This window comes from Perognathus longimembris, chromosome 9, assembly GCF_023159225.1.
Source record: "Perognathus longimembris pacificus isolate PPM17 chromosome 9, ASM2315922v1, whole genome shotgun sequence".
Taxonomy (NCBI): Eukaryota; Metazoa; Chordata; class Mammalia; order Rodentia; family Heteromyidae; genus Perognathus; species Perognathus longimembris.
In genome coordinates this window covers 62,889,755-62,905,890 of record NC_063169.1, presented here as the reverse complement: position 1 = coordinate 62,905,890, position 16,136 = coordinate 62,889,755, and the positions used below count along the sequence as shown (strand labels likewise).

The 16,136-nt window shown below is 39.0% G+C and overlaps 1 protein-coding gene across 1 annotated transcript in view; it reads right to left on the bottom strand.

Annotated features, from left to right (window-relative positions):
• Plekhg1 (pleckstrin homology and RhoGEF domain containing G1) overlaps positions 1-16,136 on the bottom strand; it is a 174,805-nt gene that overhangs the window by 119,509 nt on the left and 39,160 nt on the right. The window contains exon 2 of the mRNA XM_048354285.1: positions 5,011-5,052. The gene's annotated coding sequence lies outside the window, so the exon portion shown is untranslated. The remainder of the gene's footprint in view (positions 1-5,010; positions 5,053-16,136) is intronic.

The following is a 16,136-nucleotide window of genomic DNA, read 5'->3' as shown; positions in this document are numbered from 1 at the left end:
AACAGAGTTTAAAAAGAAATGGACTCATTATCTCACTTTTGTAACTGTAACCTCCCTGTTCATCACCTTTATAACTTATTTAATATATATAAAGAAATAAAATTTAAAAAGAATTTTGTCTCTCAGTAGAAGCAGCACTTCTACAAATTATTGAAGTAACTTACAACCCAAAAGCAGACTGTATTCTAAACGGTATGAAAAACACCCAGGCAAAGTTATAAAGGAGCTGAGGGGCTTAGCAAGAAACCTGCTCTGGCAAGCATTTGACTAAGAGGCTTGTTGCTGCAATATTCCATCTATGTGTGACCCTGCGTAATTGTTAAACCCCATTTTCTCTGGGAAATGACTGTGCTTTAGAAAATCAAAGATAGATAGATAGGAGACCAGACCTCACATTTTTAAGATGTAGAATATTAAAAGAAAATCGTTGACTTCGTACAAGAGTTGAGATAATTGCAACTCAGTGTCTCTCGAGCTTAAAACACAATGAAAACCCTGCAGAGCTCTAAAAAAGCTAAAATGTTCCTTCAAAACAGACATTCCTCATGGAAAAGGCAAGATGGCATAAGGTACTAAAGCACAGAACCCTAAAAGTATTTGTACCCTAGATGCTGAAGTAAAGATAGCTAGGATCTGGAAGGAAACAAGAAAAGGGGACAGGCAGGGGAGGAAGCCATGGGGCGGGGAGGGGTTAAATTCAGTCAACAGGAGCTCAGGCCCTGATTCCCGAAAGTCATGCTGGGTAATTTTGTTTGACTGACTTGTTAATAAGCCCAGGGAATCTGGTCAGCATATCCGCATGTTTCCAAATATTACTACTAATTGTCTATTCTAGGCCTAGAATGATTACCTCCACCTGTGCAGAGCAGGTCTGGCATCACTGAGTGTGTCTGGTGCTTTTGATATTTTAGGTGGTGGCCCTTCCATGCCTGTTAGTGTGGTCACTGGTTAAATCTCTGTGAATCTAACCAAGTTCAGCACCAGTTCAAACCATGAAATTCAGCATGATCCCATATAGTATGGGGCTGATACTCTATCTGATTTCTACAATGTAATGACTTTGCACCTGGCTATAACAAATGAATGACATTAGCCTTTATCACATGTTATCAATAACTTAATACCTGCAATTCTATGTAGTATGTAAGGAATTCATCAGGGTCTGTCAAATATTGTGAGGTTGGGAGAAGTTTAACAGTAAAAAGTAACTTTCTCCGTATTAGAATTTCAGATGGCCCAATGTTATCTGTCACCTATCTTACAGCCAGGGTCAACTAAATGCTTCCAGATGCCCCGGACATCAGACATGTGGAACACAGACCAGTCTGAGGGAAATTACCAGATGGGATTTCCCTAATGAGCAACTGTGAGACCTGGCTCTATTATGCATCACCCAGGTAGAGTACAGGTAACTGTTGTGCAGAGCTTTGTCCTCCATGTGTCCTTTCCCCTGCTTCCGCTCACAGACTATAATGATAGCTTTGATCCATCTACATTCCTCCTCTAGCCCATTTCTGTGTCTGTGCTACTTCTATGCTGGACTGTAAATGCTCAGTTAACTTCCCTTCCACAATACAGGAAGAGTGGGAAAAGCTAGACGGTAGGGTGGGATGTAAGGACATGGGCAGAGGTATTTCTCTGCTTTGATTTTGGACACCTGGCCTTCAACACCTCCCTGTTGATTGTGTGCAGTTCAGGAAAGCATAGTGCTGACCTCGGATAAGTGACTGAGAAATCCTAGTTCTCCCTGTCTTTAGCAGAAAAGAGAAGCCTCTGGCAAAGGCCAGTCCATACATCTTTTTTTTTTTTTTTTTTTTTTTTTTTTTTTTGGCCAGTCCTGGGCCTTGGACTCAGGGCCTGAGCACTGTCCCTGGCTTCTTCCCGCTCAAGGCTAGCACTCTGCCACTTGAGCCACAGCGCCACTTCTGGCCGTTTTCTGTATATGTGGTGCTGGGGAATCGAACCTAGAGCCTCGTGTATCCGAGGCAGGCACTCTTGCCACTAGGCTATATCCCCAGCCCCAGTCCATACATCTTGAATGACATAACTCAATGCTTCAATTTTGTGACCACTGTAGTTCGTGTAATACACCTAATCTTTACACTATTTAAAAAAATCCTTACCATGATGCCTGCATGTCAAGATGATCAGAGGATTGTTCTTTGGAAGGACCCAGAAGAAAGCACTTCAGTGACTTAGTAAAGGTCACACAATGCATTTAAGTCTATGTTCTCTTGCACGCTGCCAAGAATTCTACCGGATGGTTGTGTTATTAGCAATGGATAGCTCAATACAAGTTACTAATTCACAATGTGAGTCACTGAGCACTGATTACTTTTCTATTAGCTGACTTCTGACAAATCTATCAGCCCTGAGTAAGACAGCACCCTGGGAAACAGAAGCAAGCTCACCTATACGACCCACGAAGGGAGGGGCAGTGTAGCTTCCTTCCTAAGCACCTCTTTATGACATTGTTTTGTTAGTCTCAAGGGTTTAAAAAAAAAAAAACCCATACTGTCTGAAAACCACAGAACCTTCGGCTGCAAGATAATGCACCTCAGAGATACCACAAAAACACCTACTGAGGTGGGTGGGCTACTTTCATGAAGAGTGCTCAGATAGGGACAGAAGAAACGAGATCTACGCTCATCTGCTAGAGACAAGTTGGGCCCCCTTAGATGGGCCACAGACACTGTGGATCAGTGAAATCTTGAGTGGAAAAAACATTATTTCTAATACTAACAACAAATAATGCATTTCTTGTTTCCCTCAGATGAACACATGAAGAGTCTGTGTAAAAGAGGCCTACACTTCACTGAAAACCAAAAGAAAATATGATCTTCAAAAGTACAACATAGTTTTGGAAACAAACACAACCAGATGACCCCCCAGTTACTGAAATGTTTACATTCAGGAACACACAGAGTACAGAACAACAAGGAGCACGGTCTTCGGGCAACAACTGGTCTAGTGGCACGCAGGAACCTCGGGTCAAGTCATGCCTCTCCTTCCTTTCTTTCCCTATCCCATCACAAAGCCAAAAGAATTTCAGTGAGTATCTAGGAGGAAAAGACTTATTTGATTTCAGGAAAACAATGAATCGTCACAGCTATCTAGCTATGTGTCCATTTCTTTGTAGCTACAACCATGTGTGACTCTGGGGAGCACATACATCATTTGCAGAAACATAGAACCTGTTCAATAAGAAGTCACAAAAGAAAAGATCTATTCTTCTCAACGGAAAGAGAAGTACCAAATGACTTTCTGTCACATACACACAGGTGAGACTACACAACTCCTGCAGGCCCCTGACATTCTGGACTTTGTGGGCTCTTTCCTCCTTAAAAAGTCACTAAAATTATACACGGCAACTGCACAGATATCAAGACACATGTAATCCAGGCTATGTTCACTATTATATACAGTAGGCCTTTGCAATCCAAAGGAGACCACTGTTGGGGGAAAAACTGCGCATGCATATGGTATTTAGGTTCAGGACTGTTCTGCATGTGATTCATTTTCCCCATAACTGGCTCCATCTTCTATTAATGCCACCTGCTTTTCAATAAATACAAGATTTTCACTTTATTACCTCACTTCAGCATATTCACTTGGTCCTTGCTTTTTTAGAAACCATTTGCTTTTGGGGAAGGCACAGGTTCACAAAATTAAGGCCAGTGAAAAACTCAGCAGATCACACAATGACTTAAACACAACTGTGGATAATACTGGGCTGTAAAAAGAAAATGTCACACATTAATTTCCTTTATTTTTAAAATTATTTGTCTGTTTTTGATCATGCAATAGATGCACAAGTAGGTAGGTTCTCTGTATCAATCATCATACTTATTTTTCTTGCACTTTTAAAAGAATTTAAGGTTAAAACTTTTGTTTTGTTTTGTTTCTTAGGGCCTGAAGCACAGTGCCTAATGAACAAGCCAGCTCTGGACTACAAGGTCTTTTGATTTTTCAACTACTCAGCATTCTAGAACATAGATTAAGCAAAAGAACTTTGGAGACTTTCCTGCCAGTAATAAAGACCTGCAGGATTAAAACCATTGTTCTACCAGTTAACAAAACATTAGTGAACTCTGCCACAACCAAGCAATCTTCACTCCATTAAGATACTATTTGTCTCTGTATATAACACTGATCCCTTGAGGAATAATCAGCATATCAAATATTTATGACTCCAAAGAAGCATTCTGACCTTGTTGGTTAAGACAACAAGAATCTAACCTACTGTTGCACCTGGACTTTTCATTTTGCTCTAATTTTATTGCCTATTTTAAAAAATAGCTTGGCATAAAAAAATGAAATACAAACATCATTTGCCCATAAAAAGTGAATACTATACTTACCAGACTGAGTTTCCTTACATAGTTCATGTATTTCTACCACGTGACTCAGCATTTGCTGCACAACTGAATAATGTTGCATTGACATGTGGGGTCTTGTCAAATAGCCTCTAATGTGTTCAGAGGAAGACTCATTACTGTACCCATAGGAATTAAAGTACCTAACAGAAAATATTCCTTCCTTCCTTTGCCTCCCTTTTTATCATTCATTGTGGTTTTTAAGTACCACCACCACAAAATGGGAGCTTGAAATTGAAGATGATGAAGGAGGAGGAGGAGGAAGAGAAAGAGGAAGAAGAAGGAAGGAGGAAGAGAAAGAAGAAGGAAAAAGAAGGAAGAAGGAGGAGGAAGAAGAAAGAAAGAAAGAAAGAAAAAAGGAAGAAGAAAGAAAGAAGGAAAGAAAGAAAGAGACTCACTCATTAACCTTAGCCTAAGAGGCCAATCAATGGGAGCAATGACTCCCTCCCAGGGCTCCATCACACAACCCCAGGTGTAGACTTTGTGTGTGTTGTTTTGAAGGATGCATATGTACATACATACATGCATGCATACATACATAAAAACCTAAATTGTAAACACATCCATCTTTCAGCATGTTACATACTCAAATAACAACAGCAAGAAGAAAGCCCCTTCCAGAGTGGTAACTCACCTTTCCAGTGTCTTCCATGATACGCCTCACATCAGTCTTCACCTGCAGTAGAAACACAAAAAATAAATCGCTTTTCACTTACATATCACTTTCCCAGAATGATGTAATGGAGAATGGATGAGATAGTAAGACAAACTTCAAGTGGCGAAAAGTAGACTGGCAGCTGAAATGCTAGAATTTTCCTAGGAAAAGACTTAAACCTATTTTTTTTCTAACAGACAATCATAAAAAAAAGCATAATTAAAATATGAAAGGCCTGATAGGATTTGGGGTTAGAGACACCCTGATACCCAGTCTTCTTTGACCCCCCCCCACCCACCCACTTCCTCCGAAGTACTCAGAAAATGCAAAAGAACTAAACTTTAAAGAACTCTGAAAACAAAGGAGCCCAACGACTTGGCTGTGGTGTAGAGGGCTGGGAAGCAGCGGTGTGGAGATGGGCAATGATTTCACTCCATCTCGGCCACAGCATCCCTAGTTCTGAAGCACCACCTTCAGCTTCCCTCTTTTCAAGGCAGCAGAGATGAGTTCCTATCATAGAGCCAGAGGGCAGACCTTATACCTGGGAAGAGGCGAGGTCAATGACATTTCTGTTCACTTCTTTCAAAAAGAACCATAGACACCTCGATGTGTATGGGATGTTTTTCTTTTCTAAAACAGCCTTTTATAATCTGTGCATCTATGAAATGACTCAAAAAGGCAAACCACAAACAAAACCAAACCCAAAAGAACCCTCCAGTTGATGCCAATCAAAAGAAATAAAGCCCCTTAAAAGTGAAGGAGTTAGAGAGCAGCACTGAAAGGAGGGAAAGAAGGGCAGAGAAAGTTAGCCGCTGCTATTAAGAGTAACCCAAGGAGAGGGCCAACTTCAAATCTTTCAATGAAACAATCTAATACAAACGTCAGCTAGGTGTTGGTGGCTCATACCTATAATTTTAATTACTCAGGATGCTGAGATCCTGAGACTTCTAGTTTGAAGCTAGTCTGGAGAAAAATATTCTCAAGACTCCATTTCCAAAATAACTAACAAAAACCTGGGCTAGAAACACGATTCAAGTGTCATAGTACCCGTGAATCCTGAGTTCAAAGTCCAGGACCACACTTACCAAAAGAACCCTGCTTCATTGCAAACGCAAAGACCTCATAAATGTGTTTCTGGACATTCTAGCCTTAAAATCTATTATGAAACTAGAATTATTCAAGGAGTATGTGGGAGAAATGGAAAAGATAAAAAATATTAAGAGTTTTCAATAAAAATATCCTTGTGAAATAAGTTTTGAACATATCAATGCCAACAGTTTTCTAAGGTGATATTTAATGACCCAAACTAAAACTATGATACAGGAGCTGAAAAATGAATATGTATAGTTTAATAATTAATTCCTAAACTCTATAAAAAGCTTTCAGAATACAGAAAAAAATGAAGCTGCCTGGTTTGTTTGTTAAAGCTAGCAAAAAGCTGAGAACAAATCTGATAAAACTCCAAGAGAGAAAAGAGGCTTGTTTGATTTAGATAAGCTATAAGACTTCTAAAATGTCCACAAAACCCAATATGCAGCAAATGACCATGTCACTATAAGTAGCATTTATTCTATAGACGTACATAAATAGAACTCATATGCTTGAGCAATAGGTTATAAGTGCTTTAACCACATTGGAGTGTGACATGGGAAAAAACTCAACACCTACGCTTGATCTCTCAGTAACCTAGGAAAAGAATAATGTCACCATGATGTTAAAAAAAAAAAAAGGAAAAAGGAAAGGAAAACTCGAAAGTGAACCAGTACCATTGCTAATACAAAGTCAAGAATGACATGGAAGAGAAGAACACAGTGAGCCATATTGTTCCACATTCTGAGTTATACACGAAACCCAAAAGGCTGATGTCAGAGAAGTAAGTTGAGCAGCAGCTACCTGAGGCAGGAGCAGGTGCAGAGAGGACGGCCAATGAGTTCAGGAGTGTTGTTGGAGCAGGAGAATGACATCCAATGCTCTGTTGCACACCAGCCTAACATCTATTCATTGTATATTTCGAAAGAGCCAGTAGCAAATGATCCCAACACAAAGACGCGGTACATATTTGAAGTAGTGACTCCGTCCCACTTATCTTAGTTTGATCAATACATATGGTATACATGCATCGCAGCATCATATGGTACTCCATAAATACATACAATTATTAAGTGCTGTTCAGATTTAAAAAGTAGTATTTGAAATATTAAAAAAAAAGAAATACAACCTTAAAAACGCAACTGCTCACTATGAAATAGTGAAAGGAAATGACCAGCCCGTCAGCATTATAAGCAAGTGACAAAGTGGGTACTTACGAAACCCAGTAGAAATTGTGTGTGTGTGTGTGTGTGTGTGTGTGTGTGTGTGCGCGCGCGCGCGCTCGTGCACCAGTCCTGGGGCTTGAACTCAGGGCCTTGGCATTGTTCCTGGCTGTTGTACTCAAGGTTTGTTTTCTACCACTTGAGCCACCTCTCTACTTCTAGCCTTTTTTGGCAGTTAATTGGAGATAAAAGTCTCATGGACTTTTCTGCTCAGATTCCAGTCTCCTGAATATCTAGGATTCCAGATATGAGCAACTGGTGCCCAGCCCAAAGAGAAATCTTTTTAAAACTTCTTAGAACTTATTTGCCTAATTATCAATAAATGAAAATAAAGACATTCTGAAAATAGATGATACTCAGAAAAATAATACTTAACAATTCTACATAGAAGGCACTTAAGGAAATTTTAAGGTAAGTAAAGACCATGCTTTCTTTGTAAGAAATATTGAAGATGTGTGTCAAGTGTACATTTTTTTAAAGGAGAAAAGAAGTGCTATACAGCAGGAAATTCAATACGAGGTAAAGCAATGAACTGGCATCTTTGGTCACTATAGGAATGTGGGAATAACAACAGGGCTTTTATAAGCAGCAGTGCTTTTATATGAGAATACCTGACTACCTCAAGGGCTGTTCTGAAAAATCAAATTAAGGATTTTCAGAGGGAAAAAAGTGCATTAAGACTATTTGATTATTTGGCCTTAAGTGCAAAAATCCACTAATGTAGTATACTCGAGACATGAAACACAAATAGAATTTGATATAAAAATGAAATAAAAAATAACCATCGATCTTATATTTATGCCAAGAAAACACTAATTGCAACATTACTGAAATAGGGAACAGTGAAACGGGATAGTTTATTTCTTTTGTTCTAAGAAGAATGCTAAGCTTGGAGTTGGGAGTAAAAGCCATTTTTAAAATAAGTTCTATAGATTCATTGCGTGCTGTAACTAAGGTGAGTTTGGGTACAAAAATAAACAAAATGTCAGGGTTGGTTTTGTAACAAGGAGACTAAAGTACAACACAGCACCATGGTCTGAAATAAGTTCACTTTTAATTTTAGACAACACTCAAGAGTGAGGAGAAAGACTAAAAGTTTTCCAGTCATTCAGAATGACATTAACAAAATTATTCAGGAAATCAACAAAATTATCCAAGAAAGGAACGACTTTTCTCTTCATATGTAGGGCAAAGTAAAAGGCCCCTTAATATGTACTATGCCCCAGTAAAGGCGGCTTCCAATGGTCTGAACCATGCATGGTTTAAAAAAAGGAACAATTTAAAGTTCTTTCTAATGAAAACGTTTCTATTTATGATGGTCACTTTGTAACTTGAGGCACAAACGTTTTCAGTAAAATGTCAATTAGACAACACACAGGAGCTCCGAGGATTTGTTCATAAGCACAAAATTATTCTTATTTCAAAACATCTAAGCTTCAGAAAAGAAAAGAGAGTGAAAATTCATACAACAGTCCATTCACAATAGCAGGACTTTAAATCAGAAAAGAAAATTTATCAATGTGCCTTCCATACATTTCTAGAAAGTACTCTTAACTATACCAGGTTTTGAACTCAGGGCTTTCTGCTTGCTTGGCTGGCAAGCTCTTCTGTGTGAATCATGCCTCTAGCCCAGCTTGTGTTGACTAATAGAAGATGGAATCTCACAGACTTTTCTGCCTGGATAAGCTTCCAACCATATTTCTCCAGATCTCAGCCTAGGGTCGCTAGGATAACTGGTGTGAGCACTGGTTCCTAGCCTCGAAAATATTCTTCAACTAAGCGATGGCCAAGTAGACAAAATTAAAGGGAATATTTTTGAGGGAATATAAAATTTGATCCGAGGAACCTCTATGTAGATTAAATTCTTGCTTCTGTCCAAACCTACCATCTTGGGATGCTATTCCATTTTTGCCCATTCTTTTTTTTTTTTTTTTTTGGCCAGTCCTGGGCCTTGGACTCAGGGCCTGAGCACTGTCCCTGGCTTCTTCCCGCTCAAGGCTAGCACTCCGCCACTTGAGCCACAGCGCCGCTTCTGGCCGTTTTCTGTATATGTGGTGCTGGGGAATCGAACCTAGGGCCTCGTGTATCCGAGGCAGGCACTCTTGCCACTAGGCTATATCCCCAGCCCCATTTTTGCCCATTCTTATGGAAGTGTTAGCTAGGTAACCCTGTAATTATGCCTACTGCAACATGAAAAGTCACTCTCTTGCCTCTATCTACCCTTCTCTGAGCTGCATCTGTAAACCACAAACAAGTATACTGGCTATTCTAACATCAAATAGGCAAGATAATATTCTCTGCTGTTCTATAAATCCAGCATTGATTTACCCACTGGTACCCAGTATAGCCGTGTTTTCCACTCCTTTGCCTTATTCCTAGCCATGTGCTTAGGAAGCTAAGCCCTTCATCTGTTTCAGTGCCCTCATTATTGTTATTGGTTCATGGAGGGGCACCTGGCCCAACCCAGACTCATCAGAGCCAACGAAACTTCACCTGAGATATTTTCTTCAAAAGGAAACACCTTTCCCTGCTCCACTTAGAGGCAAACAGGAGATTTATAATCCAGAGCTGTGGACAAGCAGGTGGGGCCTTTGGCCAGGAAGGAGGAATCTCATCTATCAAATTTCTATGCTTTTGAGCATAGAAAGAAACGCCAGGAAGCAGAGTACTTGAAAGGGGTGGGTGGGTGGGGTGGGGTCGAGGGGAAAGGAAAAGATGAATGAAAAAGATTGTCTTTTTCTTAAGAATATTTTAGTGCTAACTACAAAATTCCTAAATCTCTAAATCAACATGGCTGTTAGGGGTTAGGATCTGTCATTTATCTCACTTGACAGATGGGAGCTAATAAAGGGGATACCGTTATTTATGTTTTCTTTAGTTTAACAACTTTTAAATTTTGCTTAAGATCCTTTTTCTGCTTCAGGGAAATGGGTAAATTCTCCTGTATTTCTTTAAAAGTTTTATAGTTGTTCCACATTGAAGTCTTAGATCCACTTGAAATTGATTATTGTGTAAGATGTGAGTCAGATACACATATTCACTTTTTCCATACGCGTAGTCAATCATTTATCAATTTATCATTTCCACTGATTTGCAATTTTCCTGTCACATATCAGGTTTTTATATCAATGCAGACCTGTTTCATGAATTATGTTTTATTCATCTAATTGCTCATCTCTATTATAAAAGTCACTTGCATATATAGATAATAGGTATCAATATTTATATGTGTATCTATCTAAAGCTCTCATTGTATATCCAAATATATGTACATATACATATATCTGTATATATATACATACATACATATATCCTTATTGTCTACTGATATTATAAACAATGTAAATAGCGCTGCCAAATTCTTCTGTTTCTTTTCAAGGATTGTTTTGGCTATTTATAGGTCTTTGTTCTTCTGTATAAATTTTAGAATCATACAAAAGACATGCTAGATTTATATGGATTGCACTTGATCTATTTCTGGAAGAACTGACATCTTTCCAATAATGAGACTGTCTGTAAACATGCTTATCCCTTTATTTAGGTATTCCATTTATTTAAGTCTTTAAAAATATCTTCAAATGTATCTTACAGTGAAAAGAAAGTTGTTTAATTTTCTACATAAAGGCTTCATAAATCTCTCATTCAATACAGTTCTGGAGATCATATTTTTGTTGTAAAAAGGCATTCTGATTTTTCTACAATGGTCATTACTAAGTTAAAAATGGAAATATACAAAAAAGACAGAAATAAAAAGAGTGCAAAGAATAGTCTCTTTCCTTAGCTCTTTCTTGTAAAAAAAAAAAAAGCTGGGTGATTTAACTTTTTTTTTTTTTCATAGGGGCAACATCTAGGACTCTAAAGCACACATTCTTGCTCAGATAATCAAGAAAACCCCCTATCTACAAAGTTTACAGTAGAAAGTGACTGGAAAACATGGAAAGGGAATGGGGTGAAATTTAGATGATCAAATATTTTACAATAGGCATGCCAGGTAATCATTTAAATTGTTCATTTATGTGGTTGATCTTTTCTAAGCATCTCAGAACTAGTTATTTATCCATTCAGCAAGTTATGGGACCGATTTTGTACAGAATACATTCTCCTCTCATAGAGACTTCCAAAGAAAAATGCTCTGCAGCTTTCCTGGTAAAGCCAAGTCAGTTTCTAACTTGATCTTGTCTGTCTGTCTGTCGTCTGTCTGTCTGTCCGTCTGTCTCTGTCTCTCCAGGTCTCTCATCTCTATCTCTGTCTCTTTCTGTCTCTGTCTCCCTCTCTTTATCTTATGCTGATCCTGGGGCTTGAACTCAGGTTCTGGGCACTGTCCCTGTGCTTTCATTCCCCCCCCCGCCCCTGAAGGCTAGCACTCCACCACCTGAGCCACAGCTCCAAATCTGGCTTTTTGCTGCTTAACTGAAGGTAAGTCTCAGCCTCCTGAGTAGCTTAGATTATTGGAATGAGCCACCAGCACCCAGCTTTGATATCTGTTGATATATCTACTTTGCTGTTATTTATTTTCCTGAAAGAAACTTAGCCATTTTCAATAATTTTGAAAACAACAATAAAAAAATCCATCTAGCGTTTAGAAATGGAGGCCATGAAAATGAACTAATGTTTCACTAGTTTCTGGTCTCCTACACTGTACATCTGTCTTGCTCGTCATTTAATTTGATCATGGAGTCAGTGTCTTGTGTGTGTTGAGCTCTGTGAAAGGCACAGTGGATTCCCAAATGAGGAAGAAATGCAAAGTGTCTCCAAGGAATACATCTCCCATTGTGCAACGAATGAGTTCTTAGATAAACTACATGCATGAAGCAGTTTTTAGTAAACTGGATTGTTTACAGTGGTATTTGGACAGATACATTAGGAACAATTTGTCAGAAGGACGGTTCTAGCCCCACAATCCAGATGTTATTTATCAGGTTTGCATGTCTCCTCACAGTCTGTGTGCTGTATATAAATCAAATTTATGAGCATTTAAGACAAATTTAGGTTCTAGTTTGTATCAATTTCTGGCTCCCACAGGAACACATGCCAATACCAGGTAGCAATGATTAAAGTCCTTAAAATAATATTAAGATGAGCTATACTGATGCCAGATGTTTCCAAATCTGGGCTACATTTCATGGCAAATTATATATGTATTTACACACACACACACATACACCAAAATCAAACAAGAATAGTGTTCACCAGACTCTGAGGATTTAAGGTTTTGCTATTTTATTTATTTATTTTATATAGACTAGTTATTTGATACAAGATCATTCATTGTAATAATTGAAAAAGATCAGGAATTCCAATAGGTGACTCCCTTAATCAAATTCTCTCTATGTCACTCTTTTCCCTACTTAACAGCACAGACTGCTCCTAATGAGAAAGGCTGGCTCAAGAGACCTGCGGGGTCCAACAATCTTTTCCTTTCTTTTTCAACACTGGAAGTATATTGGGCAAGAATATAAAGTAGTCTTGAGTGAATTTGCTTTGCTGGGTTGGTTCACCTTGCAGGTGCTGTTGTAGGCACAAGGCTTGTGGAGTAAACTAATAAGGCTCGGAGAAGATGTCAGGATCTTGCAGAAACAGATTGGTTGGAGGCTAAACTACAAGGACAATGACGCAGTTTCCAGCACTTTCTCTCACCTTCACTTTTCTATCACCCACCTAGCCTGCGATGTTTCTGAAATACCTTGAAACAATCCAACACCTGAGTAACAATGGTTTGCCAGTGTGTGGGTGTGTGGGTCCAGACACAAGGAAGAGACATACAGTCCTTACCCACATGGAACCTCCAGCCAGGGAAATGGCCACCATCGATTTAGCCAGAGATGGTTCTCAGAGAGAGCTGCAGTCATACAGTGTGCTTCTGAATGCAAAAGAGTAACAACTCCAAGCCAGGTATGATGGTGCACATCTATAATCCCAGCACTGAGGGAGCAGAGAAAGGAAAATCATGACCTCAAAGCCAGTCTAGGCAATCTACTGAATTCTGGGTCATTCTGGGCTGCATATCAACGTTTGTATTAAAAAAAAAAAAAGAATTATCGCTAGACACCACTAGCTCACATCTGTAATCCTAGCTACTTAGAAGGCTAAGATCTGAGGATCAAGGTTCAAAGCCAACCCAGGTAGGAAAGTCCATGAGACCCTTATCTCCAACTAACCAGCAAAAAACTGGAAGTGGGCTGTGGCTCAAAATGTTAGAACGCTAGCCTTGAGCTGAAGAGCCCAGGGACAGTATAGAGTTCAAGACCCACTACCCACTCAAGCTGGGTTTGGTAGCTCATGCCTGTAAATCCTAGCTATTCAAGGGGCTGAGATCGGAGGATTATGGTTTGAAACTAGCCAGGATAGGAAAATCCATGAGACTCTTATCTCCAATTAAGCACCAAAAAAGAAAAAAAAAAAAAAGCAAGAAGTGGAGCTGTGGGCTCCAGTGGTAAAGCACTAGCCTTGAATAAAATTAGAGCTCAGGAACAGTGCCCCAGTCTTGAGTTCAAGCTTCAGGGACAGCACCCTCCAGAGAGAGCGAGAGCGAGAGAGGAGAGAGAGACCTGTACTCATTACCTGACTTTTGGAATGATAATCCCTCTATACACCTTAATAATAACAGTAAGTTTTTTTTTAGAAATCACCATCATCCAACTCTAAAATCTAGAACTTTGTCTCACATCACTGAGGGAATACTCTGAGCAGAGTAAGGCTGTCCAAAAATTGAGTACAGACCAAAATAAGGAAAGGAGGTGACCATGGGCATGTGCCTTGGAGGTCTGTGTGTGCAAGGCCACGGAAGGAGCCACTGAACGTGATCAAACGTTTTCTCAGCAGAAGCATTTGATAAGCACCGCCTTCCATCAGCGAGGGCTCAAGAGGTTCTTTCACTCCGGATTTATCATGCTGAGCAAGTTAGAAAGTGCAAGCATACAGTGAAAAGGAATGATGTTGTGACTATACCGATATCCCCTTAACATGAGCAGAAGTCCTCTGGGTGCCATCTTACGAGCTGGGCTCTCATCAATAAAATAGAGGTAAAGAGAAATAATACCAGTTTTCATATGCTGCTCACTTAAATTGGTATTTGAAGAGACAGTTTTAAACATCTGAATTTATTTAATATTCATTTATTCAATGGTGGTGAACAGTTTTCTGTTGGTCTTAAATAAAAACAGACTTCTGCAAAAAAACCCAAAAAACCCACTACTCTTACTCAGGCAACATATGGGAAAAATAGTTCCACCATCACTTTCAAATGTTAAATTTAGGAAGGCAATTTCATACATCCTTTCCACATCAATCAAGAAAAATCAACTTTGACATATCACACTTTTATACATGAATTGCCAAGTGTACACAGCTTTAATTAACCTTCATCTTGAGGATGAGGGGAAAGGAAACATGAAAAATGAGGGCTACCTTTCAATAAAACATTTTACAATGACTACCAAACAGTGATCTTTTCATCTACATGTCCCTTGGCATTACAGTGGCCAGTACTTCCTGGGAAATCTCTGCTTTTGAAACTGTAGACTGCTCTGACCTCCAGAAACAGAGGATCTCTGAAAACTAAATTATATAGACCCTAAAGAAAAGGAGGTAGGAACTGACACCTTTTCAATTCGTCTGGACTTGAGTTTATGTTTAACTTTGATTAAACTTTCTCATAGTGTATCTAGTGTATGCTTAATGCCAATATTTTATTTGTTTTAACAAGGCTCAAAACGTGGTATGATTACTATTGGAAAACTATTTTAAGGAGTCTCAGCTTCACAGAAGATCCTTGCTATATAATGTTTTGGATTCCTTTCACAAGAAACCATGAGGATTTTCCTCACCCTAGCTTTCCATGTGAGCCTAAATTAAGTGTGGCTGGTTTTCTTTTGAGAAAATTTTGTATAGAATATGTCTTTGCAATTTTGAATCATAAAAACAGGGATATTTCTTTGAATTCTGTGTGTGGGATACTCAGCTCACCCACTGGAATATCTATAAAAGTGTGGGCATTTGGTCATATGGCACTAAGCCTATATTAAAGGGCAAGCCTCTCACTGGACACAGATATTCTAGAGCATGCGATCTCAAACTTCATTAGAAAATTGATACTTAATACTTAGTTATAAAATTAGTTCAAAATATGCTTTTAGACCTAAATAATCTGCAACTCCAGTTACGTGTGCAGCTTCTGTTTGGTTGTATTTCTTTGTATACCATAACGTACCCAACACTCCAGTGACAGTTGCTCACAAATAATCGTTAAAGGACAATCCTTAGAATTCGTGTCATGAGTCATGGCTAACTTCAGTGAGAAGTTTGTGAAGACTAAAGGAGAAAAGGCTCAGACTCAGGGTTGAAATGCCATGTTGCATAGACAATTCCCAGAGGGAAGAAGAAAGCCAAGAAGAATTGTGTTCTAACACGACATTAGCTGGGAGAGTCCAGATGCTAGGTAAATGTTTGAAGGACAGAAAGGAAAGAACACTCACCACCAAGTATTCCTGGAAAGACAAGAGTGTCTAAAGATCCAGTGCCTAGTGGGAATTTTTGTTACAACCAATAGCAGGAAGATGATGGTTATTAGATGTGATGGCCCAGTGAGTTCTTGGGTGACTTCTATTTTCTGTGGCAACAGACAAGATCATTTTCTCAAAATGATAGGCGAGAATGCATATTTGGGAGCAGTAGGAATGATTATTAGAATTAAGTCATTTTGAAGAGTCAGCCATGAACTGACTAGAAAAAACAATAAGTCTGTCAATATCACCTCTGGTGTCATCCATCAGCTAGCAGGTGTTAAATACCATA